The sequence below is a fragment of the Arvicola amphibius genome, chromosome 1, assembly GCF_903992535.2.
Source record: "Arvicola amphibius chromosome 1, mArvAmp1.2, whole genome shotgun sequence".
In the NCBI taxonomy this organism is placed as follows: Eukaryota; Metazoa; Chordata; class Mammalia; order Rodentia; family Cricetidae; genus Arvicola; species Arvicola amphibius.
This window is the reverse complement of record NC_052047.1, coordinates 116696521-116710237: the sequence shown is the minus strand read 5'-3', so window position 1 is coordinate 116710237 and position 13717 is coordinate 116696521. Positions and strand designations below refer to the sequence as shown.

The following is a 13717-nucleotide window of genomic DNA, read 5'->3' as shown; positions in this document are numbered from 1 at the left end:
AGGATAATAAGAAAATATAGGTTAGTAGTTAATCACCTAGTATAAGCAAGCCTGTAGTCACATTAGGTATGTTTTCAAAGTCAAGCAAAGATATATTTTAGATAGATAGGTCATCTTCAAACACTTCAGAGATCTACAAAATATGGCATTTAAGATGTTTTAATAACCTAGGTTCTTCTTTTTTATGACAATGAGACATATATTCTCCTGGCAGAACCAATCTACTTCAGAGAAGACAATGGGCATCAAAGAAACTCCACATGAAGCTTACATTCTTTGGGGCAAAAATAAGCCACTGGATAAGAAAATGCCCTGCCTTGACTGCTTACCATAGGCTATCCTAATTAGACAAGCAGAACACAAAATATCCTGCTTCACAGAAAAGCCTGTCAGATATGCTAGTCCTGTAGACAAAAGGTGGGTGCCCAATGTTGCAGAGGAACTTTGGGTGGCTGTCTAGGTATCCAGCTTTTTTTGTCATTACATTTTTTGGAAGATTATTTCCTTCTTGGGTCTCAAGAGAAGATTAGATCGCTATAGTTCATCAGATGTAAAAGCAAGTTAGGATAGAAAGTAAATTAGGTATAAGACTTTGGACACACCAAGATATGATAGGTATGAAATATTTTCTCTGAATTTGTCAAATGCCAATGGACTAGACATCATTGATGTATTTATTGTCTATATATTATATATAGTTATTGTACTTATTGCAGATAGTTTTCTTATATAACTAATATAGCCTTTTTTTAGACAAAGAGGGGAAATGTAGTGGAATTTCAATTGTATTTTAATAAATAAAGTCAACCTAGAGATCTGAAAAGCAAAGCAGCAAGCCCTTGGCTTTTACCTCAACTTCAGTCTAAAATGGCAATCCTACCTCCAGAAATCTCAGAATGAGACTACGTGTTGAGAGTTGTTTCATCCAATTTTATTTTTTTTTATTGAGACAAGGTTTCTCTGTAGCTTTGGTGCCTGTCCTGGAACTAGCTTTGGTGCCTGTCCTGGAACTAGCTCTTGTAGACCAGGTTGGCCTTGAACTCCCAGAGATCTGCCTGCCTCTGTCTCCCGAGTGCTGGGATTAAAGGCCTGTGCCACCACCGCCTGGCTCATACCACTTTCTATTCCTCTCTAGGTCTGGGATTAAAGGCATGCACCACCCGGTTTCTATGGCAACTAGTGTGACTACTGAGATTAAAGGTGCTTGTCATTGTGGCTACTAGTGTTAAAGGTGTGTGTTACCATTACCTGGTCTGTAAGGCTGACCAGTGGGGCTGTTTTACTCTCAGATCTTCAGGCTCATTATTCTGGTTCAGAATGCCTAGGGACATGAACCAGGCATCTGTTTCCAGCACGATCAGCTAGCACATACCTTTGACAGCTTCCCTCTCTCTAGTAACTCAGAGTCCTCCCTTGTTAATGCTGGCATTGCAGATGCCTTTAGCTTGAAAGAAGTTATTAATACGGCCTGTCTTTCATTAATTCCTTCATGACTTACTATTTTTAACAATTGTTTATTTGTTGCATCTGTGAACAATCACATACACATATAAGGAGCTCAGAGGACAGCTTGCAGGAGTCAGTTTTCTCCTCCCACCATGTGAGTCCCACAGATAAAACTCAGGTGTCAAGCTTGTCAGCAAGCCCCTTCACCCACTGAACCATCTCTCCAGCCCATGGCTTCTCTTAAAACCTCTGTGAAGGGTGGTGTGTGTGTGTGTGTGTGTGTGTGTGTGTGTGTGTGTGTGTGTGTGGTGTTGGCTCTGTACATGTCTGAGAGTCAGTATGATGATGTCCACAAGAGAGAGACCTGCCTCAGAGCCGTTGCCTAGGCCATCCTCCCTCTTCCCCTTCATAACAGCTATGAGCTCTTGTGCTCTGGGCCCCAGTTCTCTCACCTACACCTTCCCCCATCATTTCCAAACACTGTCCCCAAGTCCTGTCAATCTCTCAGTCCTGACCTCTTGCCCACACGTCTCTTCCCCTGCTGACTCATCTCTGAGGAAGTCCTAGATGAGTTCATGCCTCATATGCTCCCATGTCTGCATGCTCCAGAGAGTGCACTGTCATGCCCCAGTACCAACCGCCTAAATCCTTATAATAGTTTCCTACCATCATCCTCAGCATGTAAATATCAAATTAGCGTATCCTTGAGTTGTATTAGAATTCTTGACTTTAAAATGGCTGTTCGAGTTGCTGATTTTAGTTTCCTAAAACATCATTAATTTTGGCTTGGGACTAGGATGAAATTTCTAACCATTTCTGAAATGGCACGTATATACTTCTGTTAGTTTTTACTATGTATTTAAATGAATATAATTCATTGTACCGACAATGATGAATTTAAGTAACTATAAAGTCAAAATATTAATCAGCTACAAATCACAGATGTTATCCTATGTTCTGCAGGGTCAGTCAGTCATCTAAGATTTAACTCTTTATGAAAAAACAGCATATTCAATCTCTTTAGGATGCAGATATTTTTTTTTTTTTGGTTTTTCGAGACAGGGTTTCCCTGTAGTTTCTAGAGTCTGTCCTGGAGCTAGCTCTTGTAGACCAGGCTGGCCTCGAACTCAGAGATCCGCCTGCCTCTGCCTCCCGAGTGCTGGGATTAAAGGCGTGTGCCACCACCGCCCGGCTGCAGATATGTTTTTATACCTAAAAAATGTATATATACAAAAAGAGTTGTTTTAAGATAAATTTATTTCTGATTTATTACTAATAAATATTAGATTATATACATAGTTTATATGCCTATATATTTGGGGGTCATGCAAACATTTCTTTGGGTAAAAGGAGTCACAGTAGATAGACTGTCAGAAGTTCAGGACTATCCCTTGGGCACCTCTCCTCTATGTACCCCAGCTGCTGGGCCTAGCACTCTGAAGCTGTTCCCCACTTATATTAATTAAGCTTAAATTCCTTGAAAATAAGGATGACACAGCCGGGCGGTGGTGGCGCACGCCTTTAATCCCAGCACTTGGGAGGCAAAGGCAGGCGGATCTCTGAGTTCGAGGCCAGCCTGGTCTACAAGAGCTAGTTCCAGGACAGGCTCTAGAAACTACAGGGAAACCCTGTCTCGAAAAAAAAACAAAAAAAAAAGAAAGAAAAGAAAAGAAGGATGACAAACACTAGTAGCTGCCAGTCTGTTTCTTAGGGGTATGGAAATCCAGGGAGGAAGGAAAGCCCATAGTGATTTAGCAGCATGTATGGAGGCTCGTAAGTAGCAACGTTTGGTGTTGAACCCAAAACTTCAGACTCTAGCACCATGTTATTACATGCCACCTTAAAGGATCTTACAAACAGTCCAGATGTCACGTTCAGTGTCCATAGGTAGGGACTACAAATGCATCCACACATACAGGAATTCAAGGTCAGCTGTCCCTGTGCTCAAGCTCCATTGTCATAACAGTGCCATGGAACTTGATGTCAACACTAGACAGGTATGAGCTCTGCCTTCCCTGCTCTCTTCTCTTCCCTCCCTGAAAGGCTTCCTTTTACCAGCATGACCCATATAGGAATCCTCTCAGATCTAGTACATTGGTGGCCATCCTAAGTGCACTGTGTCGTTCTGTGGAAAGCAAGTAAAAAAATAGGTGCCATCTCAAGAAGATTCCCCATTCATCATTCTACCACATGCCAGGCTTCTGAAGCTCCCCTACCATCTACCCCAGGGACTGGACCTCATTGCATCCACCATGCAAGCCTAAGGCTCCGACACAAATCCCTGCCTCCAGTTATGAGCAGGCTTGAAGGACATAAAGTTCTTCCTTTGAGTTGCATTGGTGGTTCTGTCTTCCAAAAAATCCTCAGATGCAACTAGAAGAAGTTGTTCATCGTACCAAGTCCCCTAGCCAGGATGTGTCAAGCCCAGGTTATAACCAAGTGTTTTCTATGTATACACCATATACTACTAGAGGCTCCAAAAGCTAAGCAAGAGACGCTCTCAGTCCTAACAACGCTCATTAACACCTTACACAGGTGAGGCAATACAAAACAATCAAATCTGGAAGTAATCCTAACAGTAGCCAGTGTGTTGAGATCCAGGAAGAAGCCCACTGGGACTCTAAGCCTCTATCTATATGGCCCCCTTTCATCCTGCCCACAGCAAAACTGTGTGAGACGGACTACTACTACTTCAGATGAGGAAACTTCTGCAGGGTGGAGCCCATGGTGGGTACACGACAGAGCCATTACTCAAAGCCAAGCCTCCAGGGCCTAACATCTCAGGCTCACTAAACACTAGCTGTCATCAAGAGGCTGTGAAGCAGTAGCTCCATGATCACAGAAGACGGAGACTGCTTGACCTCGCCGTGAATATTTACACAAAGGAAATAGCATTTACCCTGTCTCAAGGAAGAGAGGCTGACCAAAATGACAAGAGTCAGTGGCTTTCTATGCAGAGGGGCACATGCTGTCCAAAGGTCAAAAGGATCAAATTAGTTAGTAATCCCACCGGAGCTGTCCTGACTAAAGCAGGGGACTGCAAAGGAAAGAGTCTGAAGAGATAGACTGGTTTGTCCCTCATCAAAGACCTTGAATGTAGTCAGTTTAGGAATTTGGATTTAGCTCTGAGCACATTTGGAGTCACTTGGAAGAGGAGTAAAGCAGGGTTCAATACCAGTTAGGAGGCTGCCTGAGAGACAGTGTTCGTGGATGAGAGAAACCGAGCCTCAACAATGACAATGATGAGAAAGAAGCAGCAGTCCCAGGAGGGAAGGAAGTGAGGGGACATGAGGGAAGGAGAGAAGATGAAACTTGATCCCTGGATGTCAGTGGCTAAAGCTGCCATTGTTGGGATGGGAGTCACAGCCAAGCAGGAGCTAGTTTTCATTGGTTTGGTTTCAGTGCAAGGTACTACACAAGTAGGGTCCATAGGCCGCTGCAGAAGGGGGAGCCTGCTCTTGTGGGGACATACATCTAAGAGTCCTTAGGGTCTCCCAGGAAGGAGACAAGGCAAGGGAAAACGTCCCCTTCCCCAGATGCAGCCCCAGCACCAACTCATCCACACCCAGCCTTGGTCACTGTGCCGCCACGGAATGAGATACTCCCCTCAATTTTAGAGTCTAGGGACTGTGGCTCATTAAGGTTTGGACTGTGTTAGCACTGAGCATCCCATAATTGCATAGCTTGCCTGACTCTCTGTCATTAGCTCTCTGGACCTCTAAGCCCCACCTCCCTATTGGATTTGCTGACTGACCCCAACATGAAACTAACCAGGGCAGCTCTGGCTAGGCGGTGGGGAATCCTGCTGTCCTTGCCACACCCGAACTTTTAGTGGTTCAAATGTCCTCAACCGTGAACTTTAAGCTGCCATTTCACTATGCATGAAATCTGTCCTTTGCAAGCACAGACAACTGATCCTATTACTCACACAGAGGAGAACTGAAAATTGAGGTCAAGGCAGAGGGCCTGGCAATGAGTCACATTCCCTCATGGTGGAAAATCACCAGTCAGGAGCCTGAAGGGTCTCCGCTCAAGGAATCTGAGGGAACGTGATTGGGACTGGGGCTCCGCTTTTGCCATATCCACAATGAACTGGGACCTGAACCTGATTCTATAAAGGACCTTCCTGTGCCTGGGGAGCCGGGGGATGGTATCTCACAGGTGTGGTGTTCTTAGGAGCTCTGCCATGTCTCTGAAGATATCCTGTTACCCGTGTTACTCCTCCATTGCTCTCAGACAGAGGCTTTCCTAGACATCTAGAATGAGGCGACTAAGCCCCCAAATCTGGATCTGCTGGAGACTTGCAGACTGCAAACACAACTCCAGATGCAACCACAGTCGTCTCCGCACACCAGACTCCTGACCAGATGATGCTGTTTAGGCTGGAATTAGGCAGGGTGGGGTTGGAGCAGGGGGAGGGAGTGACAGAACCTCATCTTAAGGAACTAACTCCAGTGCCAAGCAGTGCACTCATAAAACATTTCTCCAGGAGGCTCTAGGTCAGAGGGAATAGATTTCCCCCCACCCCCAACAAGGGAGGGATTGCCAATTAGAGCCCTGATGGGTATCAGCCTTCAAGGTGGTTTGGTGGTTGGAGTTAGCCATTCTTCCTTACAGATGTAGAAACAGGGATTTAGGAGCATCATGTAAGACCCCACTGCAAACTGTTTTAATAAACATCCTTGGCAGTGGGCTAAGTGCTTAACTCAATCTCAGTTGCTCACTTTAACCCTCAAAGCAGTCCTATGAAGCTACCATCACTGAAACTGTGTGACATTTGGGCAATGCCACACAGTGAAGATGAGAAAGCAAACCTCAGAAACTGCGAGACCAGAGTCTTGATCTTCTCAATTATGCTGTATCCTTGCACAGTGTCAAGAAACTCAACTGATGGTCCAAGCTCTAGGACCCAGGGTGAGCTTGTTCCACTATGCAAAACTGTTCTTATGCTGCCTTTGTAAAACTTGGGACCATCTAGAGCCCATGGTGTGCTGGTTACTTCCCGAATCCTTCACTCATTTCTTGCTGAGAAGCCATGGCACGGTGTGTGAGACTTTGGGACCGCTGGACTGGCTTGGGCCCATCAATATAGATCTCTGGTGATTCTGTAGTGGTGCAGGGAAGCTGGGGAGATCACATGACCAGTGGTCCTGGGAGAGTAACACTATCAGAACGCAGAGAGCCTCCGGGTCTCCCCACCCCTTCACCGATCTCACCCCTGCCTTTGCCTCTTGGATACCGCCCCCTGCCTTCATGCTTTGAAGCTTACCACAGAGAACACATCTCTAGGGCTGATCCAAAGGGAATGATGTTCCCACCTTGACAGACCTATACCAAGCCTCCATTTCCTGGTGCCATTTCCTCATTCTTAGCTTATCCCATTGGTCCTGTGTATGGTGCGCTCCCAAACTCTAGAGTAGTCAGTGGAGCACCCTATCTGTTCTCCGCTTGACTCATTTTATTCATAGTCCAAGTGGTATTTTCAAAACCTTCTGAGTCTAGAATTTGGATTCCTCTGTCTCACTCCTTCCCACTTGTGGGGCGAAGCGAGTTCTCTGTAAAGAGATGCTTCTCTCTATAAAAGGCACTAAGAACTAGTGTGCAAATTCTATTGGGCACACTGGGCTGGGTGTTCCAGGATTCTACAGAAGTGATACTTGCGATAGTTTAAACGAGAATGTCCTGCCCCACCATAGGCTCAGGCATTTGAGTATTCATCTCAAGTTGGTGGCTGTTTGTGGAAGCACGGGAGGTGTGACCTTGTTGGGGGAAGTATGTCACTGGAGGCAGCATTATGGTTTCAGAGTTCTGAAAAATCCCCGGTTTATTCTTTCCCTCTTGCTTAATGTTCAAGATGTGTGAAGGCCTAGCTCTCAACTTACAGCTCCAGTCACCAAGCCAGCTACCTGCTGCCATGCTTTCTCTGGCGCGATGGACCCTAACCCTCTAGAATCATAAGCCCAAAGCAAACACTTTCTTTTGTAAGTTGCCTTGGTAATGGTGTTTTATTATGGCAACAGAAAAGTAACTAAGACAATGCATATATGATCTTCGTGGGGGTGGAACCACTTATTATACAGATATGTTCCTTCCACCAAATGTGTGCCACACACGGTGCGTGGGAATTAGCAGAGAGTCATGAGAGAAAAGAAAGGAGAGCTTGGCTGGAGCTAGGATATCCCTGTTTCCTACCCTCATGGCATGCTCTCAAGTTCAGTGGGCTTTGGAAGAAGATAGCTCCAGATGGAAGGAGTATCATGTGCCAAGGAGAAGATGCATAGGATCATGACGCGGGAAGTGGGGAGCTGCCAAGTGTAGCCAGAAGAGTGGCGGTGAGTTTGAAATGACTGAGGAGAATTCTTAAGCATGCTGGGATGCTTTTACTTGTGGGTTTATGAGCACTATGCTCCAACAAACCAGGGCAAACCTTTCTTACTTAGCACACATCCAGCCCTATCAAGGAGTTCTTACAAGCTATAGAGCTCACCGTCAGAGCCGAAACTAGTATACTCTGAAACTAGTATAGTCTACAGTTTCACCCCAGGTACAAGGCAGCTGTCAAACCCCACTAAGAATCCCATAGGAAAGACACAGGGGACCTCCTGCTAGTCAATGGAGCTGCTTTCCCCACCCTGTGGTACTAAAGGTCATTTTGTTCTCAAAGGGACAAAACCATCTAAAATTCCTGGAGTGTTGAATCCAGAGAAGCCTCGGGGGAATTTGCACCGTCTCCCCTTCCTGGGATGAAAAATTTGAACCTTGGAGAAGGTTTGTTCAAGGACACACAGCAAGTTGGTGACAGGCTGGCCTCTGGCTCCCAACCCATGCTCTCTGCTGCACTATGTTCTCCCACTAGAGATTTGATGAGCAAATTACAGACTTTTTCTCTTCCAATGAACTTAAAAGCAAAGGCTAAAACTATTTCTGAATCATTCTTCTTTGGATGGAAAGAAAATCTCTCTCTCTCAACTCTCTGAGTCTTTCAGCCAACCAAACCTTTGGCTCCCACTCAGACTTCTCAAGATAAATAGCTTATCCTTTCCCTCCAAACAGCTGTTTTCTCTGAAATAAGAAAAGAAAGGAGGAAGGAGCAGAAAGAGAAACATATAAAGGGAGGGAGGGAAGGAGGGAAGGGAGGAGGAAAGGAGGGAGGTGGGAGGGAGGTGGGAGGGAGGAAGGGAGGGAGGTGGGAGGGAGGAAAGGAGGGAAGAAGGAGAAAGACTAGCAAGCTGGAGAGAAGATAAGTGTCTTAGGGAAAAGAATGAAGTCCCATTGCTAAGCCATGCATATCTGAGTTCTCTTACACACCCGAAGCTCCCTAACAAAGGCTTTTCTACTCATCAAACAACTATGGGGACTTGGGGAAGGGACACGCACACAAGAGTCTGCTGTGTGTGCTCATGCATGTGAGTGCAGGTGCTAGACAGGAATCAGTGTCTTCCTTAATCATTCCTCACCTATTGCCTTTGGACAGGGTCTCTCACAGAACTTAAAGAGTGCTTTTTGGATAGTCTGCACAGTCAGTGAGCTCCCAGGATGTGCCTGTCTCTTCCTGTTCCCCGAGTTTGGAGTTACAGGCACCTTGTAGCCATGCCTAGATTTTTAGGTAGGTGATGAGGATTCTACCTAAGGTCCTCATGCTTACAGAACGAGTGTTAATGCCCCACCTAGTTATCTCCCCAGGCCATCAGACATTTGATAAATTATTATTCATTCAACAACCACTTATTGTAATCCTATAATATACATCTAATCATAGCAGGAGAACCAATGTAAATGAGCTTCTCATTAGTTCCTGGGTGATAAAGTCATTAACTATGGATTGGATAAAGTGTCATGTCCCAGATTAAGTAAACTCATAATCTCACTTGATTAAAGGAATAAAAGGAAATTATGTTTTAAATTATTTATTACAGATCCCTGCCATAGAAAATTTCTGGAGGAAGGGAGGAGAAATGGACTTATGAAATAAAAGCCAGGGAAGAAAGGTCTCAAAAGTGGGGAAGGAAGCATAAACAGCTCCCCTCCCTGCTCTGAGCCTCAGTTTCTCAGGCTCAGGTAGGAAGGATGGCATAGACAAGCTTAGAGGTAACTCGTATCTACAACATTCAATGCCTCTGTAACCCCAGTTCTCAGAAGTGTGTGGGAATTTATATTCAACGTCTTCTTAAAAATAACTACTGAATCACTCCTGTCTGCCTCCTCAAGGTCACACACTGTTTCTGTGGATTTCTCTTGAGAAATGAGAGAAGGGAAGGAATTTAATTCTAGCTTTGATTGGCCTGCCTTTTGGCTTCAGCAACAGAAAAACGTACAATTATCCCATTGACAATTACAGTCTGCACACTTCACCCCCGTCACAGAAAATGACCCTCAGCAGCAGAACGGCAGCCACAGAGCAGGGAGCACACATGGAAGTCATTACTGACTCAGAGACGGGCTGGCCTGCAGCGGCCCCCACTGCATCTTATAGTAGGCTGGACAACCAGAGGACCACTCATCACTAGCTACAGAGGCACCCAGCCCCGGTCACCTCAGACTTCTGGTTAAACAGAATTCACAAAACAAAGAGCTTCATGCTCCGTCAAAGGGTCAGAGGTGCTGCAAATTTAAGACAATCAGCTCAATCGAGAAGTCACTGGATAGAGTGTGAGTCTTGCTGGCAGGGATCACATCTGGGTCATTACATGTCCTCAACTACACCATACCATACAAGATATGGGATCTACATATCAATAAATATTTGTACAATAACTTTTCAGGAGGTGGATAAACACATGACCGCTGGAATAGTTGAGTGTGTGGTTGTGCAATGCCCCAAGAATACTGCGGATTAAACAGACTGGCTTGAGTCTCTTCCAGCACAGGGGCGGAAGTCCCATCCTAGCTCTGCTACACAGCAGCTCTGTCTCCTTTCCAAGCCTTGGTGTCTCATTGGGGTGCTGATTAACCAGTGCTTCCAAACTTCTTCTTTACAGAAAGACTTGTTACACAGCTGCTGGAAGCATCACAACCTGAAGCCTTTAACTGTGAAACCTTCGGGGAATGTCCTCAGAGGGGTGGGGCATGCCCTTCCTATATCTGCCCTTGCTTCAGAGAGAAACTGAATATATATATATGAATATATATATATGAATATATATGTATATATACATATATGTGAGATATATTTCACAGAATGTGATGGTTAAGGTTGCTTGTCAGCTAGCCTGGGTCTGGAGTGTCCTAGGAGACCAATCTCTGCCAGTGACTATGGACAGGTTTCTATATGGGTTTAACCAAGACCAACCTCTGCCCGTGAATGTGGGCAGGTTTCTATATGGGTTTCACTGCTCTAGGCAGACACACCTTAAACAAAAGCAGCATCATTCCATGGATGAAGAAAACAAGAGAAAGCAAGCTGAGCACCGTCATTTAATCCCATCTGCTTCCTGACTATGGACACAAATTGATCAGCAGCTTCAAGTTGCCACTAACCTGCCTTCCCTTCCGTGGGTAGCACCCTCAGTCAGGTTCCTGCTAACCTGCCTTCCCTTCCGTGGACTGCATCCTCAGACTGTGAGCCAAAATAAACCCTTCCTTCTGTAAGCTGCTTTTGTCTGGCATTTGGTCACACTAATGTGGAAGTAACTGATACATAGTTTCTTTGAGCAAAGAATGGTTTGTTCATTGGGCAGCACTTAGAACCAGGAAGTCACGGGGCTGTGCTGCAGCAGCATGGGCAGAGAGCTCTTACTGGCTGAACACACACAGGAAACAGAAAATCTCTCTGGCTAGTAATGGACTCCAGGGAAGGAGTGGCTGGTGGCTTCTCATTGGTGAAATCTGTAGTCTTTCGACTGAACGTCACTCTGCCTGACTTGGAGCAGAAGGGCAGTCCCAGCTTACTGGATTCTGGATCAGAAAGTGTTTTATTCCCCAATGACAGAGCAAGGTGGACCCTAAAGTACTAGCCACTTGGACCTATGAACAACTCTGATTCCAAAGCTCCCTGTGAGTTACCACAGAACCAGTATTAAAATTCAGTTTAAACCTCTACCCAGCCCTCCCACAAACACTGACAACCTCAGCCCAAGGGGCCTCCTAAAAAATCTATCCTGGACTTTGAGCATCACCACCGCAAAGGCTGCTTTCCAGAAAAGCTAACCTATGACTCTCTTGTTTGCAAAATAGAGACAACAATGATTGCACAGGCCACAGTGAAGGTTCAGTGAGTAGCAACTTGCCATAGAAGGTACTTGTGCATTTGAGTCCATGGTGTGACGGGCTGCGGTTAAGGCCAGCCCCTTTAGCTAGCTGTGAGCACCGTGCTGCAATCACCACAAGAGAGACCTCCATAGCATGCAACAGTAGTCTCTGCTACTGACTGCCTCTAATATAGTACCCAACTGAGCAAACCAGACCCCTGACATCCTGTGAACATGAACTAACTTTCTCTGTGAGCAATACCCCATAATATAAAAATATAGCTCGAGAACATACATGATAGGCAGGTCTCCAGGCCCAGTGGTTTTACCTCCAAGTATTTTCAATCACCTTTGCAAGGCTAGGCTAGGAGCATGTGAATCATGCTAGGAACATGTGAAAGGAAACGTGTTTCTCCCTCTCTTGGACTCACTGACCCATCAGAAATACAGCAACACAATGAGGACACTATAACCAGCTCCCTCCACAGTCCATAGCTCTTCTGCCCAGTCTAAATGCCTGAGACTTCCCAAGGAGGGCCTGCCAGATAAGGCCGGCTAGATTCCCATGTTGTGGTCATATGATCTAACTCCAGCTACCCCTTAAAACTTCTGGAACATTGGAAGTTGGAGAGAGAAAAAGAAAGATCAGCTGGTAACCAGGGAGGGAGACATCAAGGCTGTCAAGATCCAACCCTCATCCTTTATTCAGGGGAGCCTATTCCTGTGCTGAAGGAGAAACTAGCCATCCAAGGAGTCCCTGTGTATCAATTGGTTTTGCCTTGCAGGGATGTGTGTGTGTGTGTGTGTGTGTGTGTGTGTGTGTGTGTGTGTGTGTTGGGGTGGGGTGGGAGCTGAATGTGCATGAGAGAGAGAAAGAGGGGGGGTTCATAGTCTCATAGGAAGCCACTGACATAAGTACAAATTATTCACAGCTCACAGATAAAGAAACAGAATTTTATATTTTTGGTTGGGTTGTGAACCTAGCCTTTAACACTTGAGCCATAAAATGAACTTAAAAATTAAAAAACAGATTTTTTTTTGTTATAGCAGAGCCCGGAGTCAAGCTGAGGCACCCTCCCCTAGAGTAGTCTTTGTCTCACCCACTTAGATCCCATTGCCAGACCACTGCTGTTCCACATCCCGATTTAATGTCACACGGGGAAGGAATGGGCAGTGCAGTGGAAGGCTCTATACCAGGACTCTCCCAGTTGTTCCAAGCTTAAAATACTAGACTTTGGAGAGTCTGTGTTTTCTTATTTATTGGTAAGGTCACCCACCAGTGGGGGAGAGGATCAGAAAGGAGAATTCTAGAAAAACACCTACACAGTGACCCTGGCATTAGCAGACTTTTGTTAAGCAATAGTCTCTCTACATAGCTCTCTACATAGTTTGCATATATTCATCTGATTAGCCTCACAACGACCCTGCATGGTATGTACTGTAATTATCCCCATTTTAAACATGAGGGGACTGGAGGACAGATGGGGCTCCAGAATTTTCACCAGCCACACAGTGAACAAGAAGAACAACTCAGCTCTAAGGCCGGGTAGCCACATGGCCATAGCTGACTGCACTTGATCATCTCTGGATAGCAATACCGCCAGACTCCTGACAGTCACATCCCACCATTTCTGAGTTTCACCATACTTACTACGTGCAAAGATACAATCACTTATTGCCTGCTTCTGTCTGTACAGGAAGCTTTAAAACACACTTCTAATTCTGTTGTGCCCTAGAAAACATGCAAGAACTGTATTCCAAATTCCTACACCTCCTTCTAATGATGGTTTTGGGAGAAGAGACCAGGCCTTCATAGAGAGTGATTAAATCTGTCCCACTAGGGAGTTTTGGCATGTAATTCATCCTTTTATTTTAAAGCATAACATTATCTTCTATGTACCTACCCGCCAACCTTCACCTATCTATTAATATGTCTGTCTATTCATCTATACATACATACAGCTATCCCAAAACCAAATGAGCAGTATGGAAAGGAAGGTAAAGTGGCTCAGCATCCCGGGAAGCTCTGGTGGGAACTTGAGGATACAGAAAAGGTGAGATAACAGCAAGACATAAAACAAAAC

General features: G+C 45.3%; 1 protein-coding gene across 2 annotated transcripts in view; it reads right to left on the bottom strand.

The window, feature by feature from the left end:
- Positions 1-13717, bottom strand: part of Insc (INSC spindle orientation adaptor protein) — a 113052-nt gene that overhangs the window by 73113 nt on the left and 26222 nt on the right. The window lies entirely within an intron of this gene.